This window comes from Astyanax mexicanus, chromosome 22, assembly GCF_023375975.1.
Source record: "Astyanax mexicanus isolate ESR-SI-001 chromosome 22, AstMex3_surface, whole genome shotgun sequence".
NCBI lineage: Eukaryota > Metazoa > Chordata > Actinopteri > Characiformes > Acestrorhamphidae > Astyanax > Astyanax mexicanus.
In genome coordinates, this window is record NC_064429.1 from 8,469,329 (window position 1) to 8,483,642 (window position 14,314).

Below are 14,314 nucleotides of genomic sequence, written 5' to 3' on the forward strand. Positions count from 1 at the left end.
TGAATGAGAGATGCCCAAGCGAAGGCAAAGAACGAGAGAAAAAGAAATATAGAAAGAGAAATAGAGAGAGAGAGAGAGAGAGAGAGAAAGAGAGAGCAGGTGGCTCTGTTGGCTGGGATGTTCCCTTCATTATTGGATAATGATAGATGCTGTGGTTTGTGATGGCATGCTGCCTGGAGTCTTCTTTCAGTGCACTCTATTAAAAGAACCCTTGCACAACGAAAGACGATGGTCTCTGCAACGGTCTGTTGGGCTTCCCTAGCAGCCCTCTAAACCTTCCGATTGATTTTTGTCTTCTTAGAACTGCAAATCCATAAAAAAAATCCACAAAATCCACAAAAGAAACTCTCTCTGCATCTGATCGATTGCCTTTTTTTGGGTGAATGGATTGCATAGACCTTTCAAGACTTGTGGCTTGTCCTGGATTTGATAGAGCATATCTTGGTCAGTTTTGTTCATCTAAGTAGGGAGTCAATTGCAATTGTTAACTGTGACAAAAGCGTGAAAAAATAAAACATGGTGAGGATCATGTGGAAAAGGTAAATGGTGGAAAGGAAGGGTAAGGAATTGAAAGGTTGGGATTTGACCTCAGGATCAGAACAAAAGCCTAAAACTGGACTTAGGCAGCCATGGATGTTGGTCGAATCTCAGCAGCAAGCAGTTCACCAATTGTTTGAGGTGCTTCCTCAATGAAAGGTCAATGAAATGTGCTTGTTATAGTGCCCCCTTCAAGTTCGCCGAGTCACAGCAAGGGCAACAGAACCCACTGAAGTGTCAGGGTGTTAACAAATGTAGGATGTTGGCCGAAACCAAGGTGCAAGCAACTTACCAAACTTGGTATTTTGAGGTGCTTCCTCAATGAAAGGTCAATGAAATGTGCTTGTTATAGTGCCCCCTTCAGGTTCGCAGAGTCACAACAGGGCAACAAAACCCACTGAAGAAAATAGTTTGTACAGGTTGCACCACAGTCCAAACTAAACTATGAATAAGAAAGTGTGTCTTGTGATCTCACACTTCTTACACAAACCTCTTTCTAAGCATCTAAGACGTCTTGCCATTGAAACTAACAGATGTTTGGAACTAAAGAAGAAAAGGAAAAATGTAGAAAGAATGTCAAGTTCCCTTTTTTTCACACTTCCATCCCCTCGCTAAGCTTTGATTACACCTATCTTCACAGATGCTGTTATATTAAGAAAGCTTTTGGCTCTGAAGTAAAAATATCTCCAACTAGCTCAAGCGCAGTGGGAGCGAGCCGTGCGAAGATGCTAAAAATAAGCCTGGGAACGGAGCGCATTTCAGTTAGCAGCGCTAGGTGTTTGAATTGATTACACACGGTGAATTTTCAGGTCGATGCTTGAGTCAGTGTTGGTTAGAAAACTAATATTTTCTCCGTTTGGACTGAGATATGCCCTGTTTTGCACGTTTCACTGGAAACATTGCGGTAGTTCTGTGTTAACAGGTATTCCTCAGTGCCGGGTCTGGAGGGATGCACTTGATTACGTGGATCAGGCCTGAAAAAAAAAGATGTCATTACTGCAGGTGGTGGCTGAGAGGTCTTTCATTATGAAGGTGTAAATTGCACCACTGTGAGCTGAGGGGGGTGTCTTGGAGTGCGTTGATTTGTATTGGATTGTTGTGCTCTGGTATTTTGTGTTATTTATTTGAATTATACATTTATTGATTTATATGTGAGACGAATAATGCTATGTAATTCAAGCATAAAGCGTGGCCTGTTACATTAAACAACATCAGTGTAGTCGTAACACCACTGATTCGTAAATAGACATTTTATTGATCCAAAAGGAAATTAAGGCTTGTTTTAAAATTTGAACTGTTACACAACTGACTGTACCATCACTGACTGTAACAGCACTGACTGTAACAGCACTGACTGTAACACCAATGACAAAAGTGCAAAATTATAGTTTTCCACATTTTATTTTCAAAGCCATGTTACTTGTCATCTTTTTACCGAACATTAGTAAAGTTGTAACACCACTGACTGTAACACAAGTGACTATAACACCACTGACTATAACACCACTGACTTTAACACCACGGACTATAACACCACTGACTGTAACACAAGTGACTATAACACCACTGACTGTAACACCACTGACAATAAAACCACTAGCTGCTACACCACTGACTGAAACACCACTGACTAACACCATTGACTGCTACTACTCATCATTTTCAAGAGGTGTCTTACTTTTTTTCCAGAGCTGTATTCCCTAAACTTCATTGCTATTTTAATGGCGCAGGCAAAAGGCATATATATCTATATATATATATATATATATATATATATATATATATATATATATATATATATATATATATATATATATATTGTTGACAGGTTGTAAGAAAGCAATGAGCATCGTGACACATATTTCACAATTTCTTTAGCACAGGAATAGAGTCTTTTAAATGCAGTATTTTTATTTTTTAAAGTGTAAACATGCTAAAAGTCCTATTTTAATTGGTGAAAGATTACAATAAATAATACACTGTACATACATATATACACCATCCTGTAATTTGCTCTTATCATGTTCATATCATGCATCTATCATATATGGCATAGGATAATTATAGTTACAGAACCCCGTTTGTTCCCTGATTGGTGGACTGACCTCAGCGTTGCGGTGTATTACAGCATGTGACTGCATGTGATATCACTGTGTTGCGTTGTGTTACTCCATGTGCCGTGTTATGAGTATGAGATGGTGTCGCTGACAGTCGCCTATGATGTAGAAATTCTTTTGACCGGGGGAGCCGGGGCCGTAACACGCTTCAGTGCCGGGGTCAGGTGACCTCATCTCTGCGGTACACAGATGGCTTTCGCTCAGACATGAACATCTGACCCGACCTTTTGACTTTTTCTGGCTAGTCTTGACATTTATGTTACATTGCACTGGCCTGTGTGGATAACTGAGGGGGGGGGGAGTTGTTGGATAAGCTGGTAAAGTAGTGGTTCTTTACCTCAATGTCGAGAAAAAGAACAGCAAGGTAATGGCGTCACAAGAACAGTGTTGGGTATGATACTTTGAAAAAGTAATTAGTTTTAGTTACTAGTTACTCCACTATAAAAGTAACTATTGCACTACTTTTGTGTTACTCGCCCCCGTAACGCCCACCCCCACTTTCTCAGAGCGTGTTTCATAAGCCAGATGAATAGAGTTCACGACAGCAAAGACAAGTACCTGCATAGAGGTTTTTCGTTTGGGGACGTAATGTGAACTCGACCTGCACTTTTTAACCTTTGACCTTTAAAAAGTTTAAAATAGCGTGACACTTTTGAAGGTAATTTGCAGGAACAGCAATGTTATTTTATTTTCTATTCGTTTATTCGTTTATTGTCTATTGTTGTTGTAAAAACTGGATTTGCACGCTACAGCCATCTGTGTGTGTGTGTTTCTGTAAGGAGTGGGGGTTTACCCACAGTGCACCTGTGTAGATTTGGACGGGTGACTGTTGACTGTTGTCAGGGTTTAGATCGGTCAGTGGTGCACCTGTGTTTTCTGCGGCCAAAATAGCAACATGCAAGAAATTTACCTGATCAAATCTCATTGAAAGATGGGGTGAAAGATAGCAAAGAGCATCACAACACACCTTGCGCAGGGTGTACAATAAGCTCAAAATATCAGTCTAAATGTATAATCATTTATTGTTTCTGATAACCTTACCTTTATCTTCCTTCCAAATAGCGCTACATTCCTACACATACTTCTGGCTTTGCAATTGTTTCTTGGATGTTTGATGTATAAACTTAAAAAAGGCTCCACATTACAACAATATCTGACTATCAGTGATGAGAAAACAGCCAATAATTTTTTTTCATTTTTGGAGCTCATCAACAAAACTGACTGTATACTAGGGGTGTTGCCAAATTGAATCGTATGCGATTATATCGCCAATATTTCTTAATATGGTGAACGATATTACACCCTGAAATATTGTGCCATATCACCCATATCACCCTCTAATTATCACATCAGGTTATTACTTTTACTTTTTTACTGTTTTTATCAAAAGAACAATTCACACTGTTCTCGTTTTCCATTATAAACCTACTAGAGTATCTAGATATCCAGACATCTGTCACTTTAATTCTGGATATATGGAGATATTTGGAGTGCATTATTAATAATATTAGTATCAAGACATTCTAGATCATTGACTTCTGATAAAATGCTTGTATTTTTTTATATCTCAGTTAGGGGGTGTGCCATATTATATGCAATAATAAAATCTATTTTTTATTTTGTTGCAGTAGTATATTCCTAAAATATTTTTTTTTTATTTAATGTTTTGTCATATCACCAAAAATATCGTTACGCAAAAATACCATGAAACATCGTGATACTATTTTAGAGCCATATTGCCCACCCCTACTCCTACTGTCTACTAAACCTAAAACATGGAAGTGGAACTCACACGTAAAACAGAACAGCACTGAAGGTTTTTAATGGGACGCCTAGTGACTGTAGACGAGGGTTCAGGACTCCCCGCGTTCAACCACATCCCACAGGAAGCGAGTTCACCTGCTAAAAGACCATTTCTATGCAGTCAGCCAAGCAAACCCTCGCACTTTCAGCAGCTAATCGAACGGTAATGAAAATACAAGTGAGGAAATTAAAGTGGGGGACCCGGGTGGTCGAGTCCGTCAAGACACAGCAGCAGCTAATCTAATTTACTCATACCTCCATTAATTAAGAGCCAACAGGGGACAATAAATCAACCCCAATTTGACAGGGTGTGTCTACAAGTGTGAACGCTCTGAAATGTGAAAAGTGTTCGTCTCTTTTAGGACGGGATGCTTCCTGAAGCGACATAGACTCGCCAGCAGAGGTGACAGGCCAAGTGTTCTGTAGTAACATCTGAATTAATTTCAGGGTTAATCTGCTTAATTTTATTTAATGGATGGTTGGTGTGATTTGTGACAAAAGGGTAGCAGCAAAGGTCAAAGGAAAAATTTACAAGACAGTGGTGAGACCAGCTAGCTATGTTGTATGGTTTGGAGACAGTGGCACTGACCAAAAGACAGGAGAAAGAACTGGAAGTGGCAGAGATGAAGATGTTGAGGAGACTGAGATTGCTTGGACATGGACATGTCCAAAGAAGGGACAGTGGGTATATTGGTAGAAAAAATTAAGACATGCAGCTGCCAGGAAAAAGACGAAGAGGAAGACCAAAGAGGAGATATATGGACGCAGTTAGAGAGGACATAGAAGACAGAGAGGGAGATGGAAGAAGATGACTCGCTGTGGCAACCCCTGAAAAGGGAAAAGCCGAAAGAAAAAGAAGAAGAAGGATGGTTTCGGTAGGACCTTTGCCTTCTTCACTCTGTGCCCCAGCTCACCCCAAACCATCTGGATTGGGTTCATTCATAGTTTTGATGCTTCAGTGAGAATCTACTCTAATGTAAATAGTCATAAAAAAAAGAAGTTAAGAGTTAAGAAAAATGAGAGCCCGAGTGTGATCCCTCTTTTTTACAACATGTTTTTTTTGCAACAGATTCCATCATCCGTACAGTAATTGACAGGCAGAGAAGTGTGGCATGGCTTTAGTGTTAGCACAGCTTAGCAGCAGGTTAGATAAGTCTGTCAATTAGACGATAATTAAGATGAACGAGATGTGAGCGTGTACCCGGGTTGTACCTGGAACCCGTGGGGAGAAGAAAGGAGTGAGAGGAAGCTAAGTACCGCTAACAACGACTGTAGAGTGATGAGAAAGAGAAGGAAAGAGAGAGAGATGGACGAATGGGAACGGATGAAAGTAAGATTGTTTCGGAGGGAAAGAACGGGCAAAGTAAGTAAGGTGTAATCTCTGTTGATGGGTGTTTGTGTTCCTGGCAGCTGGTGTGTGTGTGTGAGTGTGTGTTGGACGTTGGGGCCTAATGCACTCGTCTGTTCTCCAGCTGCCTGCGCGCCGCCTGATGTAAAATGTATGAGGCTTGGATAATGCATCCACTTAGCCATTTAAACACTCCACGGTCCACTGTCTTAGCCACTCTCTTGCAAACTAATTCATCTTTCTGCGGCGGTTGCATTGCAGCATTTGTGATTCTGGCCATCTGTTGGGTCTTTGGGAAAGGTCTGCGGTGCTCTGAGCTGTTGAGGTGGAGGAGCGAAGGTTGAGCGAATGGCTGCTGGAGCTGTGAAGGTTTAGACGTACAGGACAGGCGTAAAGTTAGGATTTTGCGTTTTCTTTATTTTCATGATTATTTACATTGTAGATTCTCACTGAAGCATGAGCACTGTGAATGAACACATGTGGAGTTTTATGTACTTAACAAAAAAAAAATGAGCTGAACCTCCACAGTCACCAGACCTGAACCCAATCCCGATGGTTTGGGGGACCTCTTGAGCTTCAAGCCACCTCTTGAAGCTCATTGAGAGATTGATGCCAAGAGTGTGCAAAGCAGTAATCAGAGCAAAGGGTGGCGATTTTGAAGAAACTAGAATATATATATATATATATATATATATATATATATATATATATATATATATATATATATATGTTTTTAGTTATTTCACCTTTTTTTGTTGAGTACATAAAACTCCACATGTGTTCATTCATAGTTTTGATGCTTCAGTGAGAATCTACAATGTAAATAGTCATGAAAATAAAGAAAACGCATTAAAAAAAGAGAGGGTGTGTCCAAACTTTTGGCTTGTACTGTATCTGATGTGGTTGAATCTTAGCGAGTGAATGAGTGAATACACAACATGTTTAAGCTTTACCTCAGGAAGTGAGGTAATAAATCGTATCACAAAAAGTAAGAAAATTAGGGCTCTATCGTACAATCTGCACAAGGCACGTCCAAATGCGCATTGCTATCTTACACCCCCTCAACCCTTTATTTTCACACCTTGTACAAATGCTGTTAAAATAGCATCAGAGTTTAGGAACAAGTCTACACTGATGGGTGTGGTGATCTGGAATCAATGCTGTGTGTTCAGGTAAATTTCTGGCGTGTTTCTATTATATTTTGGTGATGGAAAACACAGGAGCTCCACTGACTGATTAAAACCCTGACAACAGTCAATCATAAGAGTACACCCTCACTCATTAAACACACACACACACACACACACAGAATAAATGGCAGAATAAACTGTTTGGCATTGCTATAGAAGATTTGCCAACTTTTTCTATTTTTCAACCCAGATGTTTGGCTCAGAAAGTTTGGAAACACCCTAAATTCATGTTTTTTTTTAAATCATGTTCTGCATTGTAGATTAATACTGAAGTCATCCATCCTCTTAATAAAGTGTTTGAGAGCATCAGTTAAAGTAAAGTAGTGAAGAGGTAGAGTTACAGGTATCCAGTGAATAGTGAATATTTCAGTAATGTTTTAATCCAGATTATGAGAAACAAGAACTACCCAACTAAGAAAAATAAATACTTTAAGAAATAAAGGTCAGTCAATCAAGTACAGTCACCGCAAAGACCATCAAAACGTAATGATGAAACAGGCACTCATCAGGATCGCCACAGGAAAAAAAGTGCAAGAGCACAGGATAAGTTCAACAGAGTTACTTGTCTCAGAAACAGCAAGTTAACAGAGTATTTTGGTTTGTTCGCCTCTGTGTTTCTGATAAAGTGGCCAGAAATTGGAAGCACAGGGAAGGAAGTAGGTGTTTCTAATAAATAATAATGTCCAGTAAATGGAGGCTAATCAGATTTCCATCCACATCCTGTTGGCAGGCTTGAGCAAACCCCATCACATCTGTGCAAATATTCAGTTAGCATTTAGCAGAGCGCTATTTAACTCTATTATCTTTCCTGATTAATAATTAAGATAGCCGTTGGGGGATCCTCATTCGTCGAAATTATCAATTAGTTCTCAAAGCGAATGCGTGCAGATTCAAACGCCCGACCCAAATCTGACGCAAGTGAGTAACAGCGACATGTGAGCATATATTCAAAGCATTATAAAAACCACAAAGATCTGCCCTCATGCTGTTAACACTGTTTATATGTTGCATCCAGTGACATTACATTAGCTCATCCTTCTGTCTCCTCTTTTTTATCTTTTAAGGCAGTATGTATATTTTATTAATCATAGTACTTTAACAATGATTTCTTTTATATATTTATATATATTTTTAATTTTCTCCCATTTTAGCTAAGCCTTTTGTCCAACCCATCCAGCTGTTACCCATAACTAGTGATGCCACAACACAAGGAGGGTGAAGAAGACTAGCACATGCCTCCTCTGATACATGTGAAGTCAGACTCCACCTCTTTTTGAACTGCTGCTGATGCTGTAGCATTACCGAGTAGCGTCACAGCGCTAAGCGCAGCGACTCGGTTCTGATACATCAGCTCACAGACGCAGCCTTGTCAAGACGCTTACAGTGCTGAGTGTGTTGAGGAGCCTAATGTTCCTGGGGAAGAAGCTGTTACAGAGTCTGGTAGTGGAGGCTCTGTGTGTTGAGGAGTCTGACTGCCTGGTGGATGAAGCTGTTGCAGAGTCAGGTAGTTTAGTGTATTAAAATATATATTTTTTACACAACGAAGTATACTAGAAGTGTGCTACTTCCAAAAACCAATGTTACTTGTTACTATTTAAAATAGTACAGTTGAGTACACTTTTAGCACTCTTTAAATATACTGATTTATAATGTGGCTACAAGAACACTTTATGCAAGTGTACATCTATCTATCTATCTATCTATCTATCTATCTATCTATCTATCTATCTATCTATCTATCTATCTATCTATCTATCTATCTATCTATCTATCTATCTATCTCTCTACACAGGAAATTTGACAGTGTTAAATCAACACTGTTAGTGTTAAATTAACACTGAGAGTGTAAAGTTTAACACTAATAAGTGTTGATTTAACACTAACAGTGTTGATTTAACACGGTCAAATTTCCTGTCTATCTATCTATCTATCTATCTATCTATCTATCTATCTATCTATCTATCTATCTATCTATCTATCTATCTATCTATCTATCTATCTATCTATCTATCTATCTATCTATCTATCTATTTATACGGGAGAATCTTAGCTTTCTGTTACATGTATCTGTTGCTCCTATACACCTTCATTATTGCCTCCTTCCCCCCACTTACTAATATCCAATCAGATCGAGTCTGGAGAGGCTCTCTCTCTCTGAGAGGCTTGTCTGGTGGGACCGCACTGCATTCCAGAAGCCCATTTTCCATCCATTGACTCGTCTACGCGTTTGTGTTTGCCGTCTTAATTAAGCGCGAGTTAATCCAGTGGCGTGCGTGAAATCGTGATTATGTTATTAATGCGTTTACAAGCTGAAGCTCATGTCAGACCCTTTTCTCTCAGTGTTATTTATTATGTTTGTTTGCTTGTTCACCTATTATGTATTTATTTGTTCAAATTAGAACTGAAGTGTTTTTTTCTCCGAGCATCGCTTTCAATGAAGGCAACCATATGGAAATCTGATTTATTTCCATTTATTCCTGCATGTCTTAAATTACCAGGCATTTATTATATCATCGCAATTATAAATCATCTTATTTTGATGTAGCATTGGCGAGTAGCATCACAGCGCTAACGCTCGGAGGAAAGCGCAGCAACTCGGTTCTGATACATCAGCTCACAGATGCAGCCTTGTGCTGATCCACATCACCCTAGGAGTGATGAGGGAAAAAGAAGAGCGCCATCAACTGTACTGTACTCACCCAAAGAGAGAGCAAGAACAATTGTGCTGTCTCGGGGCTGCTTCGGCAGCTGATGGCAAGGTACATAACTGGGATTCGAACCAGCTCCTGATAATAGTGGCAGCGTTTTAGACTGCTGGACCACTCAGAACCAATATATTGATTATTACATATGTATACATAGTACATTAATGTAATAAATGTATAAAAGCAAATAGCAATTATAACAATTATAGTACATACTGTTGTAGATGTTTGAGTAAAATGAACATTGTTGTTTTATTCTATAAACTAGGGACAACATTTCTCCCAAATTCCATATTAAAAATATTGTCATTTAGAGCATTTATTTGCGGAAAATGAGAAATGGCTGAAATAACAAAAAAAAAGATGCAGAGCTTTCAGACCTCAAATAATGCAAAGAAAACAAGTTTAGATCCATAAAGTAAAAAAAAAAGGTTTTTAATCAGCCATCTTGGCATCATGTTCTCCTCCACCAGTCTTACACACTGCTTTTGGATAACTTTATGCTGCTTTACTCCTGGTGCAAAAATTCAAGCAGGTCAGTTTGGTGGTTTGATGGTTTGTGATCATCCATCTTCCTCTTGATTACATTCTAGAGGTTTTTAATGTGGTAAAATCAAAGAAACTCCTCATTTTTAAGAGGTTTCTTACTTTTTTTCCCAGAGCTGTATTTCCTAAACTGCAACGCTATTTTAATGGTGCGGGTACAAGGCATGAAAAAAATAAAAAATAAAATTATAATAAATATATATATATATATATATATATATATATATATATATATATATATATATATATATATATATATATATATATATATATATACACACCTTCCTGTGATTTGCTGTTATCATGTTTGTATCATGCATCAAGGAAACTCATCCATTGTTTTTTAAAGTGGTCTCTTATTTATTTATTTATTTATTTCAGCTGTAGTATAATATGATTGGCTAGCTTGATGATCAGCTTGGTCAACCAGTTTATCCAGTTTGTTTTTACCAGTATAGGTTATGTTTTGTTTGCATTACCAGCTTTCAACCATCATAAAACATTACCCAACACAAAACGTTACAGAGTAACAGAGTAAATGCAGAGTAAATTAGAAGCAGCATTTAATCTACAGCACATGCTTCTTTACGTTCAGTGATGGGTAAACACTTTACGTTTAAATATGTCGCCTTAATGTAAAAGCCTGTCCACTTTAAGTGGTGTGAATAATTTACAGGGGCTGGAATGAGGCTGGGTGGAGGACGGCTGCTCCTTCAGAGATAATCTGCATGCAGCAGATGGTGAAAAAATATTTTCTAGATGGAGCGTCTTGCTTCAGTTAGGTCCCCGTGGCAATGCAACATTAATGTGTTTAAAATTACATACATCCTGCATACATAAAAAGACTTGTGACTGTGAGAGTTGCTTCTTTCCTGCAGTATATACAGGATGTAACTTAGGCTGTGTTCACACTGCAGGTAAAAGTGACCCACATACGATTTTCTGACCAAAATCCGATATTTAATTTAGGCTGTTCATACACTCTTTTGAATGTGACCCATATCTGACATCTGTGTTAGCGGCTTGTGCTTTGTACGTGAGATTAATGCGTGATAAAGCAATGCTTCATGTTAAGTTTCCCTTTGATCTCAAGAGCTATAGCAGAGTTCAGGCTGAGAATTCACTCCAGCTGTACGTTTTTTGGCCACGGACAGGTTTTTAGAAGTTCTTTCTCTTCATGATCTGTAGCCACATCCAGCCAATTCATTAGGAACACCATGCAGCTGTTATTGAAACAGGACTACTAGTCCATATATTTCTACCTTCATTAGTTACAGAGTTCTCTGTGTTTCTGTAAATAATATTGGTTGGGGAAGGAGATTTTTCACTTTTTTAGATGTTTTTTGTTTCAAAAGGTTTCTTGCAGATTTATCTTTATCGCACTGGGATGTGATCACTAGTTTTATAAAGAGCAAGTTCAGCCCTTTCTAACCATATATGGATTATGTTTATGTGTGAAGGGATTCCTGAGTAATTTAGCAGAGAACACAAGGTGCGATTTTGGACGGAAAATCCGTCTGTAGGGTTCTAGGGGTTCTCCTGTAGTGCAGTTTCTGGTGAGCCAATCACAATTGGAACCAATGGAAATGCTGTTCTTTTTATTACAGGTCAGTGGTGCATCAACATGATTTTAAAACTGATGTATTAAGATATTAAAATGTACATACTGTTGCTATAAAGTTTAACCAGTTTTAGAGAACTGAGAGAACTAAGCACAAGTACATTTTAGTGCCTCCACACTACTTTGCAATAAAAACAAATAAACAAATACATAAAAAAAAACAAATAAAATCATCAGTAATCATGCTTTACTCACCCGAGTGACGTCAGTGTTTCACGAAGCTCCGTTTTGGCCTTTTTTTACATGAAAACGCTATAAATAAGCTTCAAAAATGTCTGTTCTGTAGCGCGTTTTAAACACAGGAGGCCAAAACTCTGAGAAGAAATGTTGAACAATGTCTGAATTGAAGAATCACTGCCAATGACTGTCACTGGCATCACATAACAGATGATATTGGATTTTGATTTTTGCTTTGGATGGCTTTTACCTTTCTACCTTCTGCCAGCACACATATTTATAGCCACTGTTAGAAGAGAGATGAGAAAGACTTGTGCTGATCTCAGGAAGTCTTTATTTCTGTTGCTCTGGCTGAGAAACTGAGGTGAATTGAGTGAATGTGTGTCAAGTTGGAGAAAAGAAAGACAGATATTAAAAATATTTTTCTTAATTTTTTTGTGGTGCGGTTTTCTTTTAGAACAGAACAATCTGATTAATCTGGTCACTCTTATCAGTATAATAACTGTATATATATTTTTAAACATTTAGATGCAGATACAGTACCAATCAGGGCCGGTTTTAGTTTTTGAATTAAAATGACTTAAAGTTTAAAAAATTAGAAATTTAAAAGCATCCTCAAGTGCAGTCACGGCTTAAACCTTCAAAAAACGTTATGATGAAACTGGCCCTCATCAGGATCACCCCAGGAAAGAAAGTGCAAGAGTTCATCTGAGTTACCAGCCTCAGAAACCACAAATTAACAGCACCTCACTTGAAAGCACCTAAATACTTGGTATTTTTGGTTTGTTTAACACTTTTAAGTTACTACATGATTCCTTATGTGTATATATATATATTACAATAAGTATCCAAATATATAATGTTTAAGACTACAATGTGTAGTTTATTAGCTGATCAGTTGGATCTGGTGGAAAACATACAATTTTAAAGCAGAGACCAGGGTTAAGGAACTCATTTAAAATAAGTATAGTAGTTCTAGCTAACTGCTTAGCTAAATTCATTTTCGTTAATTATAGCTTACAGTAAGTCCTGCAACCCTAAATTAATAAAAACAGTTTGAAAATTAAACAGTTATTGGCTGATCAGGTACATCAGGGCTGGTTAAACATATATAGTTTTTTTTTTTCTCAAACCTTGACAATCTATCTAAGCTAGCTAATTCTAAAGTTAAGCTAACTGACTGTCCCAGGCTGTAATTTATTAAGCATTTATTCGTTTATAAAACTAGCAAGCTGATTGGCTGTTTCTCCTGAAAGGCGGACCTTTATCCTTAAACTGGCTCTGTGATTGGCGTTAAGAGATTTTCCATTCACAGCGGACAGCGGTCTGTCTCCTCATTGATAATACAGCTGAACTGAGCGAAACCATTCGGGGCTACTGGATATTCATTCGGGGCTAAAGCCCAGGAAACCCAGGCCAGGCGACGCCCCTGTATTCAGCATTCAGAACATGCACATAATGGTCTCAGTTATCTGGGCAGATGATTTTGTATATAGAGTGAATATATCATCATCCCCATCATTCAGAAATAACATAATTTCAATTTAAAATAAAAAAAAATGTTAAGGACTATCACTTTAAATGCTCAGTTTTATTCAATAATTGCTGACTTATGCTGACAATACTGTTCACATCACTGCTCAGTGTGAAAATACATTTTCACCTATTTCCTGTCAGCCCTGAGGTTAACAAGCCCCCACAAGTGAGGGCACGTTTTTTTTATTTTTCAGACAGACTCTTTATTTTTCAGTCCCACTCTTCAATCGCTGAGCTTCAGATTATAAAGGTCCGGGTCTGTTTTGATGATGAATCATGCATTAGTTTGAAATGCATACATATAAAAAAAAAATCGACCCCATTCAGCTGCAACACATTTGCATCACTTTTATGAACAGAAGCTTGAGAAACGCACTCAGCCGGGCTGAAAGCGAAGCTACCTGCGGTTCTGTGTGAGAAGGTTTTTTTTATTTTTGTCCTCCGAGACAAATCGTTTGATAATGCGCTAGAGCTACACAGAGATCGAGACATACAGTAGCTTTTGTTTTCTGGTAAAGATCAATAGTACTTTTTTGGGTACCACTTTAAAATAAGACTACCTTTATAAAGGGTTTATAAATGGTTTCGTTTATTAATGGTTACTAATTAGGTTGTAAATGGCTTAAAAATTAATAATCAGTTATAACACATAGGTAGAAATGTACAAAGACCTGTTGTTTGCCAAATAGTGAACCCACAGCCACATAACTGATGATTAATGATTTTTAAGGCAC

General features: G+C 38.0%; 1 protein-coding gene across 6 annotated transcripts in view; it reads left to right on the forward strand.

Moving 5' to 3' along the window:
• The window catches only part of trpm3 (transient receptor potential cation channel, subfamily M, member 3), a 303,529-nt gene that overhangs the window by 71,955 nt on the left and 217,260 nt on the right, over positions 1-14,314 (forward strand). The window lies entirely within an intron of this gene.